The sequence below is a fragment of the Euprymna scolopes genome, chromosome 6 (assembly GCF_053919585.1).
Source record: "Euprymna scolopes isolate OS-2025 chromosome 6, ASM5391958v1, whole genome shotgun sequence".
NCBI classification, from domain to species: Eukaryota; Metazoa; Mollusca; class Cephalopoda; order Sepiida; family Sepiolidae; genus Euprymna; species Euprymna scolopes.
The window spans coordinates 112661536-112684242 of NC_136487.1; the positions used below are offsets into that span (position 1 = coordinate 112661536).

General features: G+C 36.3%; 1 protein-coding gene across 2 annotated transcripts in view; it reads right to left on the reverse strand.

Moving 5' to 3' along the window:
* Positions 1-22069, reverse strand: part of LOC145277876 (zinc finger protein 511-like) — a 51582-nt gene extending 29513 nt beyond the window's left edge. For both annotated transcript variants that reach the window (XM_080129865.1, XM_080129864.1), the window contains exon 1: positions 21934-22069. The gene's annotated coding sequence lies outside the window, so the exon portion shown is untranslated. The remainder of the gene's footprint in view (positions 1-21933) is intronic.
* Positions 22070-22707: the final 638 nt, after the last annotated feature.

Consider the following 22707-nt stretch of genomic DNA (forward strand, 5'->3'; position numbering starts at 1 on the left):
ATAGATGAGATAACCAGATCTACTGGTCCATCAGCACTGAGAGGGTTTTCCCTGCACCTGGTTGCATGGATAGTTAGGATTGATAGAGTTAGTATTAAAGAATTAGTATCTGCTTTGAAGTTACACTCCTCAGAATAGGATTAAGATTGCTTACGCTTTTAAAGGAGGTATGTATGAGTGTGGGGTGTAGATTAAAGGTGAATATCTACTAGGTTAAGAAAATATCAAATGTGGTTTGTGGATTAGTGACTAATTGGAAAATTATAGTATAAGGGTTAGGGTGCATTTCGAAATGTGCTTTAGGTGTTAGTTTTCAAGTAAAGATAATCACCAGTACTTTATCACATCTAATGAAAGAAATATATAATTGCTAGTTAATACAGATCACTAATAATCTGGACACAAACTGTGGCTATTCGTTACCTATTTTATATATATTCTATAGAGTACAAATATAGGTTAAGCTAATGCATCCCTTAGCAATAGAAATCTATAGATGTTTAGTATTTATCGATTTTGAAAAGGTCAGTCTACTAAAGTTTAAGACCAGAAGCTAAACCCTCCTCCCAAAGTACGTGCAATGTATGTGATTTTATATCAGCTAGGGGAGAAGAGCAATTGTTTTTTTTGTCCAGTTGAAACAGGAGAGATGATATAACCTACAAGAATACAGCATTAATATACAATATAGATATACAGGAATTTGGGGAGGATTTAAAAGTATAAGGATTTTTAATGTTTATCATGCAAAACAGACAGGAAGGCGTCTTGGAGGCAAAGCATTATTCCTTTAAAGCAGACATTTAGAAATAACATTTGTGCGAGTTATTTTAGCAACATACATCAGTAACAATATACATGTGGCCAGTATAGGCCTTATTTAATAATTACACTTGGTCATAGAATGATAAATTATGATTTCCAAAAAGAGGGAAGCCGTATAAGTAAATAAGAGCAGGAAAATAGGTTTGGTGAATAAGCAATAACTTAATTGCTTCCTAAGCAGTGGTTTGCATAATTTAGCAGTTTTTGTATGGTTTTGCTTTTATTTTTGGAGATATCTCATATTTTGTACTGTACTGTAATGCTTCCACTTCAAGATATTTCAGTCTGTCAGATCACTGCAAATCCTGTCTAGATGGCTGTTTTCGTTTTGGTTGTCATGTCACACAAGATCAATGAAAGTTCTGTCTTTGAGTGGGATCACTGTAGATTACATTGGATAACAATCGTATTGTAATCTGAAAGTTATCCAGTTACTGGATCAAATAGAATTTGGCAATTGGATTAGTTCGGGATCAATCCGGAATTACAATCTTATCTCTCCCACCCAAAAAATAACAGATATAAGAAGCAACCCATGGCACTATAGCCCTTTATAGCTTCTTCCTTTTTTTTTTTTTTTTTACAAAGGAGTCACCACTTGACAAGGTCCAAAGGTCACTTGAGGATAATGGTTAATGAGTGTACAGAAGTCAATGGGACAATATCATAGTAATCGTTAGTAGTGGAAATTTGGTAAATTGGATTACTTAAGGGAGTGGCTCATCAGGAATTTGTTTATGTGGACTTGAATATGATCAAATTGTAGTCACCTGGAAAGCAGGGAAATAGAAGAGAGTTCCACAGGCGTGCAGTTCTAAGAAAGAAGCTTTGCTCATGTAATCTACATTTATGATTAGGCACAGAAAAAGAGTGGGGGAAATTATTGATAGTGGTTTCAGATAGACGAGTGTTTTTCATGGAAGTTTGGTGGGAGGTGATGATAGATTGGAGCTCAGACAGGCATCTGCCATGAAAATAGTGACAGAGTAAAGACAGGCTCGTAATGTCTCTTCTGTGGGAAGAGGTTGCAGGGAAGGTAAAAGAGCACCCCCACCAGGTTACAAAGTCTATTTTGAACTTTGTCGAAGTATGATAACAGTTTTCTAGCAGCTCCTGCCCAGATGTGGCAGCAGTACTTCATCTGTGGATGTACCTGACTTTTACTTAGGTAGAGAATTGCATCAGCAGCGAGATATCTACTAGAGCGCTAGAAGGATCCCACCATTTTTCCAGCTTATCAAAACATGGAGCCTCCCGAAGACGAGAGCCATTCATTTCAATTGATGCCAGATAGGAGATCAGAGCGTTGATTATATAAAGATAGAAGCTTGGTTTTAGATGCATTAAAATAAACCAGCCACTTCTTTCCCCATTGCACTACATACTCCAAGTCAGAGGAGAGAGAATCAGAGAGAACTTGGTCATTTATGGCCTTTGATGTGTTGACATAGATGGTAATGTCATCAGCAGAAATGTCTTTGAATGATCTTAGGATGTGATTTGGAAGATCATTGATGTAGATCAGTAAGAGAGTTGGGCTCCTGAGGGACTCCGGCATTAATACTGTGAGCTTCTGATTTCTGCCCATCAACCACTACTCTTATGAACCTATCAGAGAGAAATGATTTAATAACTGAAAAAACATTTCCAGCTATACAGTAGCTGGAGACCTTGTTAAGTAGGCCTTTATGCAATACCCCAGCAAAGGTCTTTGATATGTCAAGAGCAATTGCCCTAGAAAGGAAGCCTCCATTGAGAGATTCGCTAATCCTATGAGATATAACCATTACCACATCTGCGGTAGATCGAGCAGAATGGAAATCATATTGCATGTCATTAAGTAGGTTATTTTTGCTTAGATGGTTAACTACTTCTCCATTTAACACGGATTCCAGCAATTTATGACGCACAGGAGATTTATTGGTTTGTTCTGAGAGGAAGATGACCGCTCACCTGAATTTATAAATACATGGCATACTGATGAGATTTTCCAGGGTGTTGGGAAGCAATGCTCTTTAAGACAACAACAAGATAGCTTTGTAAGTATGGGAACTAGTTCTGGTTGAAGCTTTTTCAGCACTATAATTGAAATGCCATCAGGGTCAGTTGCTTTACTGGAATCAAGGTTTTTGATTAGCTTGGCAACATCACGCACAGATATTTGTATGTCGCATAGTGGGTTTTCTGATAAAGGTGGAAATACGAGGGGTTGATGGCCTTAGTCGCATAGTGTAGAATTAGTTGTAAAGTTCTTGGCAAAGAGTTTGGCTTTGTCTGATGCCGACGAGATTATCTCAGGTCCACTGATGATGGTTGGGATAGAGCACATGATTCTGTTTAGGATTCTGTTTGCTATTTGCCAAAACTGGTGGTAACCAAGCCGCTGCTTAGGTACTTTGGATTTAACAGACCGAGCATACAACTCGCTCGCATTCTTTATTACTCTTTTACAGTGATTGCTGGCAGTCCTGGAATCGGCTTTAATCTCAGTACAGCTTCATGTTTTTCCTTTGATCCTCTTTCCATAAAGGCAATATTATTTTTTTTTTAATTTCTTCTCTGTAGAATATGTGTCTTTACTCCCCTCTTCTAAAGAGAAGGGTTTGGCTTCGAAATGCCATGGCTTAAAGAGGTTTCCCTATCCCGAAATATTGTACTCCCTTTTGAACTGAAAGCATAATAAAATTTCATTGTAAATTTTTTTTTCCCTTTGTTATTTTAACTTAATCTATAAACTTAGTTTGTGTTTTTAAATGTATAGTGTATTTTAAACCACATTTCCAAACTCCCATTCTTATCTGAATTCATTTTAACTAGCGAGTCTACTCCCCATGTTATACAATAAAATATGATAATGAAATTTTGTAAGATGGACTTGCATTTAAAAAAAAGCTTTAAATTTATTTAAAATTTTAACCATCCCTTAATCTAACTTTAAAATAGATATTATTAAAAAATAAATTCATTTTATCGTATTATTTTATTCCATTTCTATATTCCGTGGTGTCTACCCGTTTGAAACTCTATTTTCCCAGATTTTTCTCGCATGTCATTTGTTTGTAATATATTAGTAATAGTTAGCAATATATGTAATATATTAGTAATAGTTAGCAATATATGTAATATATTAGTAATAGTTAGCAATATATGTAATATATTAGTAATAGTTAGCAACATATGTATAGACACAATAGAAAAATTGGAAATATGCATCTCTTTTCTAGCATTCATCACCTTTGGTAAATGAGTTTGTATGTTTTGAATTATTAATACAGAAATCGAAAATTATACCGTTTCAATTGAATAAAAGAAGGAAGTATTTAAATCAAAGCACGCATTTAAGATCCTCCCTCCCTTCCTCTTACTGCTCTAAAATAAACACTAATCCTTGCACCCTAATTCATTCCACATGGAGACACTGGTCTTTTAGCTACACCAACATGGGTCATTCGAAGTACACCAAGTTAAATGCATATATCTGTGTTGTGTGGAACCTCTTTATGAAGATTTAGTCCCACCATTTTTTTGTTTTCTTTGCTTTATATTCTCTTACATATTCAAATAATTATTTATGAAGAATCGAGAAAAACTTTAAAGTGAGATACTCAATATTTTCATCCATGCGGGGACGCAAAACCTGGCGTAGAAACCAGGCGCACGGTTAACCCTCTCGGTGTGATGGACCCGTAGATCTTGTCAGATCATCCAAGAGAAAGAAAACTGATAACAAAACTGAGAGGGAGGCCTCCTCAATCATGGTTGACAATCTTCCTGGAGCTGGTGACTCAAACAAATTCCCGGCTTGCAAACGTAACTTGATTAAGGAGTAGATAGGCTCTTCCTATCGCTGGCTTTCACACTTCTTCTTTGCCTATTAGCCAGAGATACATTACCAGGGACTCATCAGTCACCCTGTGCTTGGCCTTATTTCCTGACTAAGACATTGAACTCCGTTCCTCTATTCCCTATTTTAAATTTCTCTCTGTTTGAGCCGGTCTTGTCTGAGAGGTTGAGGGTAACTGATTGACAGTTTGCCTTGCTGCTGTTTCCGACTGACAGTACAGGAGCCCTAACTCTTTGGTAATGCTTAGACTGGCTGCTCTATCATCAGATGTATAATATCAGGATAGTTGTAGTGCCATGTCGCGCATGGAAAGGGACCCTACTGCTATATCTAGTTGGCTTTCATGAGACCACACATTCTAGACTGGACTCAGCTAATAGATCACTGTGAGTATACTTGGTGTCAAAACAGGCCCACTTTGCTCAACACTCTTCTCCTAACCTAAGATTAAATAAAAACATAATTAAATGACAACCCAAACAAATACCACGATAAAACCAGGCAACCACCCACCCCAAGATCGCCATGGGCATGGAATATGTGCCTACATTAAAGATAGCTTTCCGTGTGGTAGAGATATCTCCAGAGAAGACCCTAATTTACCTCATATGTGCTTCTGAGTTGCCCTTGCTTACACCATCGCATTTATATTTGCCATCTATCGCCCCCACAACAGCGGAGTTACTATCTTTAAGAGCATATCTGAGAAAATTGACCACATACTGTCTGCTCACATTCACATTTGCGGTGACTTCAATATCCATAATGTGGAATGGCTGACCGACTCAAATAAGACAGATGATAAGGGGAGGTTCTATCACAATTTTGCCATTGCCTATGACCTCACTCAGATTGTTCACGAGCCCATCGGTGTGCCCGATACTACCGGTCAGTATGCAAGCCTTCTAGACCTTTTTCTCACAACTTCCCCTGAGCTATGTTCTATCTCCTCTGGGATCCTCCGACCACTCAGTTGTATCAGTTAAGATAAAAATGAAATGTAATTAGTCTTCAGACGTACCTCTCCACCGTACTGTATATCGATACTCTATGGCCGACTGGGATATCTTCCATACATTTATATCTGATCTACCTCTGCATTCCATGTTTAAGACGTGTCCTCTATACTATCAGACCTGACCGAATGGATAATTGTAGGCGTGGACCGATTCGTACCATCCAAAAAATTCCAACAAAAACCTAACAACCAGCCAAGGTTCTCCCCAGAATGTGCTGCTGCCATTGCGCACAGAAATCACTTTTTCCATAGCTACCAACGTAATAGATGTACTGAGACTAAAGCTGCTTTCAGGACTGCCAGCAACCATTGTAAAAGAGTAATAAAAATGCAAGAGAGCTATATGGTCAGTCCGTCAAATCCAAAGTAGCTGAGCAGCGGCTTGGTTCCCACCAGTTTTGGCAAATAGCAAACAGGATCCTGAACAGAAGCGTGCGTTCTATCCCAACCATCATCAATGGACCTGAGGTCATCTCATCAGAATCAGACAAGGCCAAACTACTTGCCAAGAACTTTTGCACCTAACTCTACTCTCTGCGACGAAGGTCATCAACTCCCCGTATTTCCTCCTACAACAGACAGCACACTATCCAACATACAAATGTCTGTGCGTGAGATTGCCAACCTAATCAAGAATCTTGATTCCAGTAAACCAACTGACCCAGACGGCATTCCAATCATAGTGTTGAAAAAGTGCTTCCCAACACCCTGGAATACCTCACCAGTATGCCCTGTATTTAAGAATTCAGGTGATAAGTCATCTCTCTCTCAGTACAGACCAATAAGTCTCCTGTGTGTCATGAGTAAGCTGCTGGAATCCATATTAGAGAAGTAGTCAACCACCTCAGCAGAAATAACCTTCTTAGTGACATGCAATATGGTTTCCGTTCTGCTAGATGTACAGCAGACGTGCTAACGGTTATATCTCATAGGATTAGTGAATCTCTCGACAAAGGCATTCTTTCTAGGGCAATTGCACTTGACACATCAAAGGCCTTCAATAAGGTATGGCATAAAGGCCTACTTCACAAGATTTTCAGCTATGGTATAACTGGAAATGTTTCCTCAATTATTAAATCATTTCTCTCTGATAGGCTCATAAGAGTAGTGGTTAATGGGCAGAAATCAGACGCCCACAGTATTAATGCTGGAGTCCCTCAGGGGTCCATCATGGGCCCAACTTTCTTCCTAATCTACATCAATGATCTCCCAAAACATATACTTAAATCATTCGTTGACATCTATGCTGATGACACGACCATCTATGGTAACACATCAAAGGCTGGAAATGACAAAGTTCTCTCTGATTCTCTCTCCTCTGATCTTGAGCATGTGGTACAGTGGGGGAAGAGGTAGCTGGTTACTTTTAATGCATCTGAAACCAAACTCCTATCTTTACATCATTAACGCTCTGATCCCTATCTGGCATCAATTGAAATGGATGGCTCTAATCTTGGAGAGTCTCCATGTTTTGACAAGCTTCTGGGAAATGGAACACGTACATCAAGTCTGTTGCCAAAGTCGCTGGGAAAATGGTGGGATCCTTCTACCGCTCCAGAAGATATCTTACTGCTGATGCAATTCTCTATCTATATAAAAGCCAAGTACATCCAAGGATGGAGTACTACTGCTATATCTGGCCAAGAGCTGCTAAAAACAGCCTATCCTGCCTTGTCACAGTACAAAATAGGCTTCGTGGCTTAGTGGGGGATACCCTTTTCTCTTCCCTGCAACCTCTTTCCCACAGAAGAGACGTTGCGAGCCTATATTTGTTTTATCGTTATTTCCATGGCAAGTGCTCGTCTAAGCTCCAATCTATGGTCCCCCTCGCCAGTCTTTCACGATAAACACCCATTTAGCTGAAACCACTGTCAATAATTTTCCCCACTCTTTATCTGTGCCTAAATCAAAATGTAGATTCCATGAAAACAGCTTCTTTCTTAGAAGTGCACGCTTGTGGAACTCTCTTCCATTTGCCTGTTTCTCACCTGACTCAACTTAGATGTCTTCAAGTCCAACATAAACAAATTCCTGATGAGCCGCCCCTTAAGTAAGACACTTTATCAAATCTCCAATACTAACGATTACTACGATACTATCCCATTGATTACTGTACACGTAATAACCCTTATCCCTGAGTGGCTTCCGGGCCTTGATAAGTGATGACCACCATGTAAAAAAAAAAAAAAAAAAAAGAAAACCAATTCACCTCCGCTCTTGAGGCTCACTTTCACAAATATCCGTGGGCTTAGAGGTAATATAGATGATGTAGAGTCTTACCTTTTAGTAAACTCCCCAGATATCTTGGCATTAAGTGAAACAAACTTACACTCTTCAATCCCCTCCAACTTCTTTAACACTACAGGATACCTCCCTCTTTGCTGTAAGAACTCGGGTAGATGTATGCACTCAGAGTTTATATTTGTAGCACCCTCCCTTAAACTAGAGAGAAAAATCTTGAATCGGATGACCGGGCTTTATGTGCTTTCGACTAACATTTCATCACTGTGTTAGTTACTTCTGTTTTTCCTCAAGTCAGAATTGTGCCCTAATCGATCATGTCTTTGATAGCATAGATGCAGCACTCTCCTTGGATAGATAAATACATCTGTTTGTACGTCATAAGTCAAATCCAAATAGGCAAAATTCATAGATACTAGAAATCATTGTAAGATAGAAATAGTGACAGACAAAAGAAAGCATGCTGAAATAATCAGGGAATGCATAGAATCGCCAAAGATAGAGATTCGTAATTTCTGGAAAATCTATACTAGTGTAGTGAATAAAGGACAATCAGTAACTCCTCCACTGAGCAACAACCAGAAGGTTGCATGCATGGTAACGGAGAAGACGGAACTGCTATCCTGGTGATTGCCTCTAACTCCACCTTACAGCCAACAAACAACTCCCTTCCAAACTTCCCTATGAGGACTAAAGCCACATTAGATGATGTAAAAATTACCCCTTCTCATGTCTGCGATACATGATACATCCAAATCCTTTGACAAAGTCTGGCACAAAGGACTGCTAATGAAAATTAAATCGTAATTATAACTGGACGTATACTAAATATAATTAGATCCATCTTAGACAATAAAAGCACACAGGTTGTTATTGATGGACATACATCCAAGCAGCATAACATTAATGCGGGAGTGTCTCAGGGGTCTATCCTTGGACCATTATTATTCCTGATATTCAAAAACGACCTCCCTGATAATATTGTGTCCGAGATGGGTATATTTGCTGATGATACAATGCTCTATAACATGCATTAGGGAAGAAAAGATGTACATAAATCTAAGAAAATGGAAAAATCATTAGAAAATGACCTCCAGACCATAGTTGAATGGGGACGCAAATGGATGCTAATATATAATGCTAGTAAAACTAAGCTGCTCTCCTTTAACAATTACACGACACCTCTTGAACCGCTTATATCGATGAAAAAAAACACACCCTACCTGAGAATTATACCTTCAAACTCCTTTTTTTGGGACTATTTTACCATATTTTACTTTGTGAGCAACATGAACTGGAACAAATACATAGAGGACATTGCAAAGACTGCTGCAAAGATGGTGGATTCCCTCTATCGAGCTAGAAGACTACTCACACCTGAGTATCCCGTTCCTCTACAAGGCCACCATTCGCCCATACATGGAGTGTTGTTGCCACATCTGGGCTGGTGCATCTACCACTAGCCTCTCCATTTTGGATAGGTTCCAAAAAAGAGTTGCCAATCTAATCTGTGCCACTTTATCAACTAAGCTCCAGATCTTGTCCCAGCAGCACAATGTTGCATCTCTGTGCATGTTTTAATGGAATGTATTCTGATGAACTTGTTGCACTTGTACCCCATACATATCCCCAACAAACATATTCAGCAATAAGATCTCACCCTTTCACTGTTGAGGTTCCTAGATGCCAAAAAGCTTTTTATTCTAATAGTTTCTTCCTTTGAACAGCTGGACTTTGGAATTCCCTTCCTGTTACCTGCTTTCCTGGTCGTACTGATATGCAGAAGTTTAAATGTAACATAAACCGACATCTTGCTAATCTTTCCTAGACATGGTCTCAAAAAGTAGCCTTTTTTGTCCAAGTAGTGATATGCCTTGTTAGGAGTTAATGTGAATAAAATAAATAAATAAATAAAGCTGGTGTAGTGTATATGTGAGTATATTTATAATATAAGTGAATATTAAACATAAAAAATGATAGACATGAAAAGTAATTATAAAATGCATGCTGAATAGGTGTGGGAGGCTGGTATATGGATCTCCAGAATAGATTTCCACATAGGGGTCAAGGAGTCGGGAGTCGGAGTCTAAGATATCAAAGGAGTCGGAGTCGGCATTTTAGGAATTCAAGGAGTCGGACTTTCACCATCCGACTCCGCAACCCTGGTCATGATTTCTCCGTTGCTTATGACCTAACTCAGATTGTTCACAAACCAACCCGTGTGCCCGACAATGACGGCCAGTATGCGAGTCTACTAGACCTTTTTCTCACAACTTGCCCTGAACTATGTTCAGTTTCTGTTCTGTCTCCTCTTGGATCTTCTGACCACTCTGTTGTATCAATTAAGATAAAAATTAAATATAATAAGTCCCCAGACGTACCTCTCCATCGTACAGTATATCGATACACTATGGCTGACTGGGATAGCTTCCGTACATTTATATCGGATCTACCTCTGTGTTCCATGTTTAAAAAGGACGTGTCCTCTATAGTATCAGACCTGACGGAATGGTTAATTGTAGGTATAGACCATTTCATACCTAGCAAAAACCTAACAGCCAGCCATTGTTCTCTCCAGAATGTGCTGCTGCCATTGCGCACAGAAATCACTTTTTCCACTGCTTCCAACGTAATAGATGTATGGAAACTAAAGCCGCTTTCAGGACTGCCAACAACCATTGTAAGAAAGTAATAAAGAACGCAAGAGAATTGTACGCTCAGTCCATCAAGTCCAAAGTAGCTGAGCAGCGGCTTGGTTCCCACCAGTTTTGGCAAATAGCAAACGGAATCCTGAACAGAAGTGTGTGCTCTATCCCAACTATCATCAATGGACCTGAGGTAATCTCGTCAGCATCAGACAAAGCCAAACTCTTTGCCAAGAACTTTGCAGCAAATTCTACCCTTTGCGACCAAGGCTGGCAACCCCCAATATTTCCTCCTGTATAAGAAAACGCGCTATGTGACATACATATATCTGTATGTGATGTTGCCAAGCTAATCAAAAACCTTGATTCCAGTAAAGCAACCGGCCCTGACGGTATTCCAATTATAGTACTCAAAAAACTTCAACCAGAACTAGCGCCCATACTTACAAAACTGTTTAAACGCTGTCTTAAGGAGAATTGCTTCCCATCACCCTGGAAAATCTCATCAGTATGCCCTGTATTTAAGAATTCAGGTGATCGCTCATCCCCCTCTCAGTACAGGCCAATAAGTCTCCTGTGTGTCATGAGTAAGTTGCTGGAATCTGTGTTAAATATAGAAGTAATCAACCATCTCAGCAAAAATAACCTTCTTAGTGACACAATATGGTTTCCGTTCTGCTAGATCTACAGCAGATGTGCTTACAGTTATATCTCATAGGATTAGCGAATCTCTCGATGGCGGCAACCTTTCTAGGGCAATTGCTCTTGACATATCTAAGGCCTTTGATAGGATATGGCATAAAGGTTTACTTCACAAGATCTCTAGCTATGGTATAGCTGGAAATGTCTTCTCAATTATTAAATCATTTCTTTCTGACAGGTTCATAAGAGTAGTAGTTGATGGGCAAAAATCTGAAGTTCACAGTATTAATGCTGGAGTCCCTCAGGGGTCCATCCTGGGCCCAACTCTTTAGACTTTGTAGCCTCGTAGGAGATGTCCTTTTCTCTTCCCTGCAACCTCTATCTCACAGAAGAGATGTTGCGAGTTTGTCTCTGCTGTATCGTTATTTTCATGGAAAGTGTTTGATTGAGCTTCAATCTATGGTCCCCCCTCGCCAAACTTTCACAAGAAACACTCGTCTAGCTGAAAACACTATCAATAATTCCCCCCACTTATTTTCTGTGCCTAAACCTAAATGTAGATTCCATGAACAAAGCTTCTTTCTTAGAACTGCACGCCTGTGGAATTGTCTTCTGTTTTCCTGCTTTCCAGCTGACTACAATATGGTTGTCTTCAAGTCTAACGTAAACAAGTTCTTGAGGAGCCGTCCTACTTGTTAAGAAATTTACCGAATTTCCATTACTAATGATTACTATATTGTCCAATTTCTACTGTACACGCTTTAACCCTTATCCTCGAGAGGCCGCTTGGCCTTGATAAGTGGTGATGCCTATGTAAAAAAAAAAAAAAGAAAAGATAAATACTAACAGTATTATCTCTGATTTTATTTAATTTTTTCCCTTTTCATGTTAACCACAATTACTTTATTATCTCGAGGCATCAAAACAAAAAGTCACTATCTTAAATAAACAAACAATAATACCGTTTCTGTTCCATTACAATTTCTGCTTCATTGTTTAGATATCATATTTAATTTTGAGCCAAACTATTCCATGGTGCAGAATCAAAACCAAAATACACAATTCACAATTAGACAAGATTAACATGGATTTATTTTTTTTGTGCGTGTCTTTGAATTCTTACTTTGATCTTATTCCCATGCAAATGCAAAAAAAAAAAGAAAAGAAAAGCTTTGTTGCCTTTACATAAAATGAAACTAATACTTTAACTTTGCTAAGTAAATGCACACACGCCCTAAAATCGGTCGCAGTCTTTTCATATTTACTGTTCAAACCAAACAACGGTCGATGCCTATTTTATTCACATATTTATGTAAAATAATGGTTTGATTTTATCCTTGGTTGACTGTTTTGTTCTGCACCATTCTGTACACATGATACTGTCTGCACATAAGTAACAAAAGTTTTCGTGGTCAGCATGTCCTAGAGAACCAAATGAAGACAACATAAAAAAAATTGACTTCTATGGGTTTTCGGGTTATGAACGAATATCACAATTAAATTTGTTGCCAGAATGTAGCTCTTATGATATTAAGACCTTCATTATCTAATATATTTCCTACTGTTTTCACTGGTCGCTAATACTTTCACATAAGCTTCAAAATATTTCTTGACCATAGTCCGACAATACACATATGCAGATTCCCCTTCATGCACTTCTACAAACACACTGAGTATACGTTCAGCACTGAATCTATTCTTTTCTCACCAGACGCATTGCTTCTTTTAGTTTCTGTTCAGTTTTATTTCGTAAATGTTAGATGAAAGTACATATTGTTTGTCTAAGACATACCTCTACATTATCATAATAGCTTTCGAAATCATAACGTTATTTTTCGGAACATGCTCCTATAATGTTCATTTGATATAGGAAACTAATCAACAACTACTTTTTTTTAACCTTCCTTCTTTTCACATCAGTGGTTGACCCCTGTACTAGATTTCTACTTTTTTTTCGGGGGGAGGGGGATAGTCACTGTATGCTTTTTGGATGAATTTTCATTATTTTGCTTTATATCAGTACTTGTGTTCAGTAAATTTTTTTTTTTCAAAAAAGTCACCACTTATCAAGGCCCGGAGGCCACTGAAGGATAAGGTTAATGAGGGTACAGTGGTCAAGTGTCAGTCATCGTTAGTAGTGGAAATTTGGTAAATTGGATTACTTAAGGGAATGGCTCATCAAGAATTTGTTCACGTTGGACTTGAAGACAACGATATTGTAGTCAGCCGGAAAGCAGGAAAACGGAACAGAGTTCCACAGGCGTGCAGTTCTAATAAAAAAGCTTTGTTCATGGAATCTACGTTTAGGCTTAGGCACAGATAAAGAGTGGGGGGAAATTATTGATAGTGTTTTCAGCTAGACGAGTGTTTTTCGTGAAAGTCAGGCCAGGAAGGATCAAACGTGCCATGAAACTAACGATAAAGCAGAGACAGACTCGCAATATCTCTTCTGTGGGAACAAGGTTGCAGGTAAGAGAAAAGGGTATTCCCACTAGGCTACGAAGTCTATTTTGAACTCTGCCAAGGCAGAATAAGCTGCTTCTAGCAGCTCCTGTTCAGATCTGGCAACAGTACTCCATCCTTGGACGCACTTGGCTCTTATACAGGTAGAGAATTGCATCAGCAGTGAGATATCAACTGGAATGGTAGAATGATCCCACCATTTTCCCAGCAGCCTTGGCAACGAATTTGATGTATGTGTTCCATCTCAGATCAGGAGTAAAGGTCAAGCCCAGAAGTTTGTCAAAACATGGAGCCTCCTCAAGATGAAGCCATTCATTTCAATTGATGTCAGACAGGGATCAGAGCATTGATGATGGAAAGATAGAAGTTTGGTTTTAGATGCATTAAAATTAACCAGTCACCTCTTTCCCCATTGTACCACATGCTCAAGATCAGAGGAGAAAGAATCAGAGAGAACTTGGTCATTTACGACCTTTGAAGTGTTGCAATAGATGGAAGTGTCATCAGCATAAATGTCTATAAATGATCTTAGAATGTGATTTGGAAGATCATTGATGTACCTATTTACAATGCCTCCCCACGGGACAGAGTTAGACACCAGGGTCGTTTTTTAACATGGAGAAAAGGTACAAAAATAAAAATTGTCTCAGTCGTGAAGGACTTCTCCTCCACCGAAGGAGAACAAGAAATGGAAGGGCAGCATCTGAAGAACAGATACTACACTTTGATCCTGGCCAAAAGGCCAAGTCGTGTAGGAAGATCATTGATGTAAACCAGAAAGAGAGTTGGGCCCAGGATGGATCCCTGAGGGACTCCAGTATTAATTCTGTGGGCTTCAAATTTTTGTTCATCAACCACCACTCTTATAAACCTATCAGAAAGAAATGATTTAATAACTGAAAAGACATTTCCAGCTATACCGTGGTTGGAGATCTTGTGAAGTAGACCTCCTCAATGATCTTACATAACTCTTGCTCTAACTGCCCATCATTCAGTTCCAGCAGTTCCTGAAGTAGAGGTGATGGTACAGATATTGGTAGTAGTCTACTCTCTAAAAGCAATGAAAGCAAACTGGAAATGTCAGAGCCAGAGATAATAGCTGGCATGATAAAACAAAAGCCGAATGGGTTCTAGAATAACAAAAACTGGCATAAACAACCTACCCAATTTCTGGCTTAAGCAACTAACAGCACTTCATAGGCATTATAGCAGTTGCTCCATCAGACTATTGAGGAATGAAGAGGCCACACCAGCATGATACAACCGTTATACTCAAAGTGAGTGAAACACAATGCCATAGTAAGTTCAGACCAATCTACAAACTTGTCAGCATGCCAAGATGAGAGAAAACAATTGGCATAGAATATATATGCCATGTAAGGAAAGTCTGTAAAACAGAACTTACAAACAAAAACAAGATAACTGCTATTAACCAACTAGTTATTCCTGTGATAGCATACGGCTCTGGCATTGTCGATTGGTCACAAAAGGACACAAACAGCTAGACACTAAAATACAGGAACTGCTAACACTGTACGGTATAACAGACAGAAACTGCTAACACTGTACGGTATAACAGACAGAAACTGCTAACGCTGTACGGTATAACATACAGAAACCAGTGTCAGCATCATGCCACTATTATAAACATAGGGCAATATCTGATGAGCTTCCAAAATCCAAACCGCAAAATGATTCAGCAATTTCACAAAATAAGGGCCAGCAAAACAACCTCCATCACAAAACTGGCTAAATATTTTGGACAAGTTTGTTTTACAAATTAGGCAGAATAAAAAAACAAGTCTATTGAAAAAAACACGAAAGAGTCACCAAAAATACACCAAAAACTTCCATTGCAAAAAAACTGAAAGAACGGGAAAACCAAATATTTTCTGGGTGAATTCACTCAGAACTATAAAGGAAGACTCAATAGACTAGCTAAAAAGAGAATCGCTCCATTATGACGTGGAGAGAATTATAATGGCTGCCCAAGATCAAGGGTTGATAAAAATGTTTTTAAGAAAATGAGTAGTTTAAGCAATGACAGCAAGTGCAGGTTCTGCCACACAGAAGTAAAGAGTGTGAGCCACCTGACATCTAAGTGTAAGGTTCTGTTAGGGGACGGCTACTATACGACAATAGAATGTGTAAATAGCTCTACTGGACAATCTGTAAAAAGTTGAATATCAAATGCAGTAGCAAGTTCTGGGAACATGCATATCAGAAAAAACAGTTGGAAATAAGTCGTACACCATCCACTATGACTATGCAATCCCTACAGCTACTTACCTAGAAAGCGGAGCATAAAACTTGACATAATGATATGGGACAAGAAAGAGAAAGAAGCAACCTTAGTAGAAGTTAGTTTCCCCAATGATGCTGGCTTAAACAGAGCTGATTGGGAAAAGATAACGAAATACCAAGGTTTTATGTATGATATGGAAAGAAATTGGAATCTTAGGAAGATTTTTACCATTCCAGCAATTATACAAGCAAATGGACCCATGAAAAGAAATTAAAAAAACTACCTGGCAAATATATCTGATGAACCAAGTGCAAGTGAAATTCAAACAATTGCATTTAAAAGCAATCTCTATGAGATAGCGGGTTAATGTCTGGCATCAGGTATGATGCCCCATCCACAAAATAAGAAAATTGAAAAAAATAAAAAATAAATAAAAAAGAGAAACCATAATTTTCTAAAGATCAAAAGTAATTTAATATCAAATTTTTGTAGAAGTTGTGAATCAAGTAATATAGGGAATTTTGTGAAATAGTAAAAAAAAACTTGCAAATTTTATTGGCTGGGCTGAAGGGGGTGGGTCTCTATAGTTGTCCAAAAGGACAAAATGATTACAGGGAGTAAGAATTAAAATTTGCGAGTTTTATCAATCTACTATGGATACTTGTTAAATGTGGTGGGCAATGAACAGAAAAAAAAAACCGAAAGTTCTTTCCGATTAACACTTGGACAAATAACTATAAAGTCTAACTCAGGATAAAAGTGTAGTATCTGATTCTAATGAAATTGTAATTGATATTTTAAAAAGTGCATTCCGTAGAGTAAATATGGTATTGCTGTGCCTGTTTAAGTGAAAGTGATTAACAAATTTTAAAAGAAAAATTTGTGTTAAAATGGCTCCAAATGATGCTCGTTAAGTGTAAGATGATCAACTACTCATCTCCACTCTGCACACGTGATGCATTATACCTAATTTGGGAATCAAATTCATTTTTTATTGTAAACAAACATTCATCAAGTTTCTACCACTATTTACAATCTCTTTAGCTGTGCCTACAACTAAGTGCTAATTACATGAACAAAGTTTCTTTCCTTGAACTGCCTGCTTGTGGAACTATTTATGTACGGCACTGCTTTCCAACAAACTACATGGCTGTTTTCAAGTCCAATATAAACAAGTTCTTATTGAACTATCCTCTTAAATTCTACCTAATTTCCATCATTATGGTGTTGTCTCACCAAGCTCCCAGCAGTTATTAACCTTATCCTTGAGTGGCCTTTGAGCCTTGATAAGTGATAACAGCCTAGTAAAAAAAAAAAAAAAAATTCAAAATGTACTAGCTGTTGTTTTGAATCAAAGGAGAAAACCCTTCTCAACATAGTGCCTCTTTTTTTGAGAAAGTCGGATATCCTCCGTATTAAAAACCAACCTTGTGTCTAACTTTCTTTCTCTCACGGAGAAGCAAATTGAAACTATTTGCAATTATTCTCAAGAAACTAATCAATAACTTAGAAAACCTGAAACAGCGTTCATTGGCAAGATGAACAAACAAAAATAAAACATAAGGTTTATAATGAACGTATAAGAAATCAATAAATTCAATTATTTGGATTCAAAAAGGCAGACATGATTAAAAATAAGTTGCTTTTGCTGCAGTCACTGACGGCAGTAAATAGGCGGATGTTTTGTCTTTTTCGTTTCTGAATGTTTGAGATGAAGATTGATTTTTCATATCATTTGTATTCGTCTTACTACCGTTCACATCTTGAGGTTATTTTTACGTTTCACTTGATGCAACCTCCGACCTTCTTCATGTATTATCTTCATCAAATTCGGGAATTTTTCTGTCAAACTTGGGGAATCTGTCTGCAAGAACCTGTAGCATAGTGGATAAAGTATTTGGTAAAATTCAGTTGTAAAGTCACACTCTTCTGGGGGTTGAAAGTTCAATCCTCAATGCATGTGACACTCAAAATACAATTGCAAATTACATATGACTTCTACCTACTCGTGTCTGATAGAACAATAGCATGTTACCCCCATGTATTGAATAAAGAGTTCCGTTCAATATTCCATACAGATTCTTGGCGTTTAACAAGATACACCTGAAGAAGGTTGAAGGTTATATCAACTGAAACGTTGTGAAAATAACAGTCAAGATGAGAACAGTAGTCAGAGTAATCCAAATAATATGAAACGTTTTGTCTGTTGGAAAATTTATCAAAAATCTTTCCAACCCAAAGGAACTATTTTTTTATGGAAAGAAAATTTTACCCATTATTTTTTCAACCTTCATAGATGGTAAACATGCAATTAAAGCAGTGATTCTCAACCCTAGGGGTCCATGGAATATTTCTGGGAGTCCACAGGCGAAACAACAAACTTATCATAATTATTATAGTTGTTGTAGAATACTTTATTTGCATTAAATTAGTTTTCATTTAAAATAAAGCTTAATTATATAATATTTCTTAGATTATTAAAACCTCAAAATTTATATTAGTGAAAAATAGAAGATTGTCTTATGACCAATAGTTATGAAGGGGTTCACCAAGATAAAAAGAAGGGAAAATGGGTCTATGAGTAAAAAAAAGGTTGAGAATCACTGAATTAAGGTTACAAATTCTTTGGAAAGTTGATGTGCACTACCTTAAAAAAATCCTATATTATTTTAAGATTATGACATGCTGAACACATTGGCGCTAAAATCAATTTAGTATGACGTATTAATAAAAAAAAAAAAAGAAGGAAATAACTACATCAGCTTATATGGTGACAAAATGCCAAATAAGGAAGGCCAAAATGATGATCGCTGCTGCACTATGATCAGGAGAGGCTGCCCAAGATGAAGGCTTGATGACCAATGATTTTAAGAAAATGAGTGGTTGAAACAATGACAGCAAGTGCAGGTTCTGCCACACAGAAGTAGAGAGTGCGAGCTGCAAAATCCCACCCCCACACTGTAGAGATCCCTAGATGTAAAAGATCTTTCTACTCCAGTAGTTTCTTCCCCAGAACCGCTAGACTTTGGAATTCCATTCCAGGTCCCTGCTTCCCCAACTGTACTGACGTGCAGAAGTTCAAGTGCAACGTAAACTGACATCTTGCTGCCCAAATCCCTACATAGTACCCCAGTAGTTGTTGCCCCTGATAGTAGCCCCCTACACCAAAGTGGCAATGTGCCTTGTTTGGAGTGAATATGTAATTAAAAAAAAAAAAAAAAAAGAATGCATTTCCTTTTCTTTGTGTACAAATCAGCATTTTAATCTTGTTAATAGTTTAAATAAAAAAGAAAAAGAAACTAAGTAAAAAAAAAAAAAAAAAAAAAACACGAACGGTGTTATTTTTAGGTAGGATTTTCAAATTAAATTCAATGTTTTACTGTATTGGAGTGCTATGTCAATACATTATGTCGATGGCCGCCGATTTATCACGTGACAGACGTTTATGTAAACTCGAACTGACAGACTACAGGAAACTGAAACGAAATTAATTTTTGCTTTTTTTTTTTTTTTTTTTTAAATTTTTGTTTTCAGTGTGCGACTTGACACACAGTCGTCGATAGATGTTTTAATATTATCAATAATTCATCATAGCTACATTTTTTTTTTCATATTTTGGTTTTAAGCTAAAAAAAAAATTGAAAAATAGTAAAATAAAAACAAAACTTTGTTACATTTATCACAAATTGGAGTTTCTATTTTAAAAAATTATTGGCACCATAAGACGTTGATTAATGATTTTCAGTAGTCGCATATTTTTTTTCATTTAATGAAAAAAAAAAAAAAAATGCGACTACTTTTTTCCTTTTTAATAAATGTAACAAAGTTTTTTTGTTTTTTTTACTATTTTTTGTTAACTTAAAAATAGAAAATATTACAAAAAATGTAACTGATGAATTTTTTATATCAATGAAACCATTAAAAAAGTCAACATTGGGGTTTGTTTTACTGTACACATAGATCGAAAAAGTTGTCACAAAACAAATATAGAACAAATAAATGTTATCAAAGGCAAGATAAATTACTTTTCTACCTAACTGGATATGTTTTTAGTGTTTCTATTTAATGTAATATGTTTATTCAGCTCGAAAAACATACAGTGTTTACCAATGTATTGGAAAATTTAAAATGGCGGCCGACTTTCTCTCTCTCTCTGAGACGATAAGTTTGGGAAAATGAGTTATAAAAAAAAAACAGTCAAAATACTATTAAAACCCGTCGAATATATGTCAGCCTATGTCACGGTAACATATATTGAGCGAGTTTCTAACAGTATTTTGTCTGTTTTTTTTTTTATTTATAACTCATTTTCCAAAACTTACCGCCTCAAAGAGGGAGTCGACCGCCATTTTAAATTTTCCAATACATCGGTAAACACTGTATGTTTTTCGAGCTGAATAAACATGTTACATTAAATATAAACACTAAAAACATATCCAGTTAGGCAGAAAAGTAATTTATCTTGCCTTTGATAACATTTATTTGTTATATATTTGTTTTGTGACAACTTTTTCGAATCTATGTGTACAGTAAAACAAACCCAATCATAACATTAAAAAATATATATATATATCTACGTTTGTGTTAAGTCACGTCGAAGTTGATAACAATGAAACTATTAAAAGAATTTATTTCGTTTCAGTTTCCTGTAATGCGTCAGTTCGAGTTTTACATAAAGTCACGTGCCAAATAGACGGCCATCGCACAACACAATGTGTCGACATAGCACGTCTATGCGTAAACATTACCCTTTTGTTTATTAAATTGATAGCTAAAAGTACAGAATAGTTAAAAAAAAAAAAAAAATCCCCTTTTCATGTTAAGAATGGGTTTCTAAATAACGTTACTATTTCAGTACGGTCCGTATTCTGCATAAATAACAAAAATAAGGCAACACTGGATATGATTATCTTGAACTTTTTAGTTTCGATAGCTGTCATTAAAACATTAATTCAAGTTTTATAATTTGGTTCTAATTTAATTTAATACTAATATTCAATTAATATAACTTGATTACGACATTGCTTGGTTATTAAATTATTAATTGAAGAATATTATTATAGAACTAATTTGGGTGTTTGTTAAGATAGAGTTGACAAGTCGATTTTTTAAATGTGTCATTTTAAGCAAAAACAATATTACATACTTGATTGTCATATCGAAAATAGTAATATATTCCAAAATTACGAAAATTTATCGCTTTTTCAAATCGCTATAGACAACAAATATTGCTGCAATAAACAAATAATCTAAATTATTAGTTCCGAGTTATGTTCCCTGTGTGTGAAATCGTTATAACGTCTAAGAAAAAATTCAATTTTACACACTTGTCCGTAAAAATTACTTTTAACAATAAATAACTTTCGACTTTATTAATTTTCATAATTTCTGGATATATTACTATTTTCGGCATGACAATTAAGTACGTAATATTGTTTTTGCTTAAACGACTTAAAAAAAAAATGATCTGTCGACTATCTTCAACAAGCACGTTAAGATAACGCTTTTCTAGAACCTAAAAAGTTAAAGATAACTAATCGGTAATTAGTATTAATAATAAAACATTAAAATATGTAAATATTAATGTTTAGAATGTATTTTAATACTCACGATAGGAAAATTTCGAATTTTTGCCAAGGTTATTTCGACATTTAAGAAATTTTTTTTTTTTGCCTCAAAACATTACTGGACGTTTGTGTTGGATAAAATATGTCGATACCGAATTATAAGAATTAGAAAACAAAGGAGTCGGAACAAAAAGCAAGAAACGAAAAGGATTAAATTAATTCAAACACATGGCTTTTCTAGGAAATCAGGGTCCATTCAGACATTTAACAAACAAGGCCATCCCTCATTTAGAAGCATGTTTTTTTTTTCTTTTCTTAAGTGAACATTAAAAATAAAGACTTAAAACTATATTCAAGCCAAATCGGCGAGAAAATATTTCCTTAATTGGTCGTAATTTCAATTAAATTATATCGTGGAATAATTTAAAGAATCTTTCTTTTACCTTTATGTCAAATATTTCCTGGTTCTTTTCGGATTTCTTCCAGTCAAATGCAGTTTTATTTTTAACATTGTTTGATAACAAAACACAGCCAAAGTTTCGTACATGTAGACAATATTATTTTAGAATAAAATCTTTCATTTTTCTTTTTCGACGTTTTTTCGACTAATTTATAAAAAGTCAATTCAGAATTTTTTAGCTTACAATAATATGCTAATATTAGATAAATAATAAAACAAACGCGTAAATACGAGTCGAAGTAGTAGTCAATGGTCGATTGGTCGACTGCACTTTTGTAGCCTTTTCCCGATTAAAAAAAAAAAAAAAATTATATTAATTTTCACAATGCCACTTTAAATCAAAATGAATTATTAAGTTTGATGAAAGCATTTCTTTTGCAAATTAAAAAAACAACAACTTCGAATCAAAATAACTATAATTAATGCAGCGTTAAATATTCGAGAAAAAAAATCGTCTGTGTTTTCGCTGCGCAAATATAAACAAAGAATAAAACAAAACATTGACAAAAAAGTTACACGTGGTTAATTTTGTTTTTATTAACAAAACATGGGATTTCAGTTCTGTAGGGGGTTATTCGTTTTTTATGTTTAAGATGTATGTGCGCCCTTGTTTAGTTTAAATGTTAAATTTACAATTACAATGCGAATTGTGAAAAAAAAATTTAATTTAGACGAAGCGGCGATCACATAGTGAGTGCCAATATACGCAAACATTACGTATACAGTGGCTACTATTACCGACTATGACTAAAAAAAT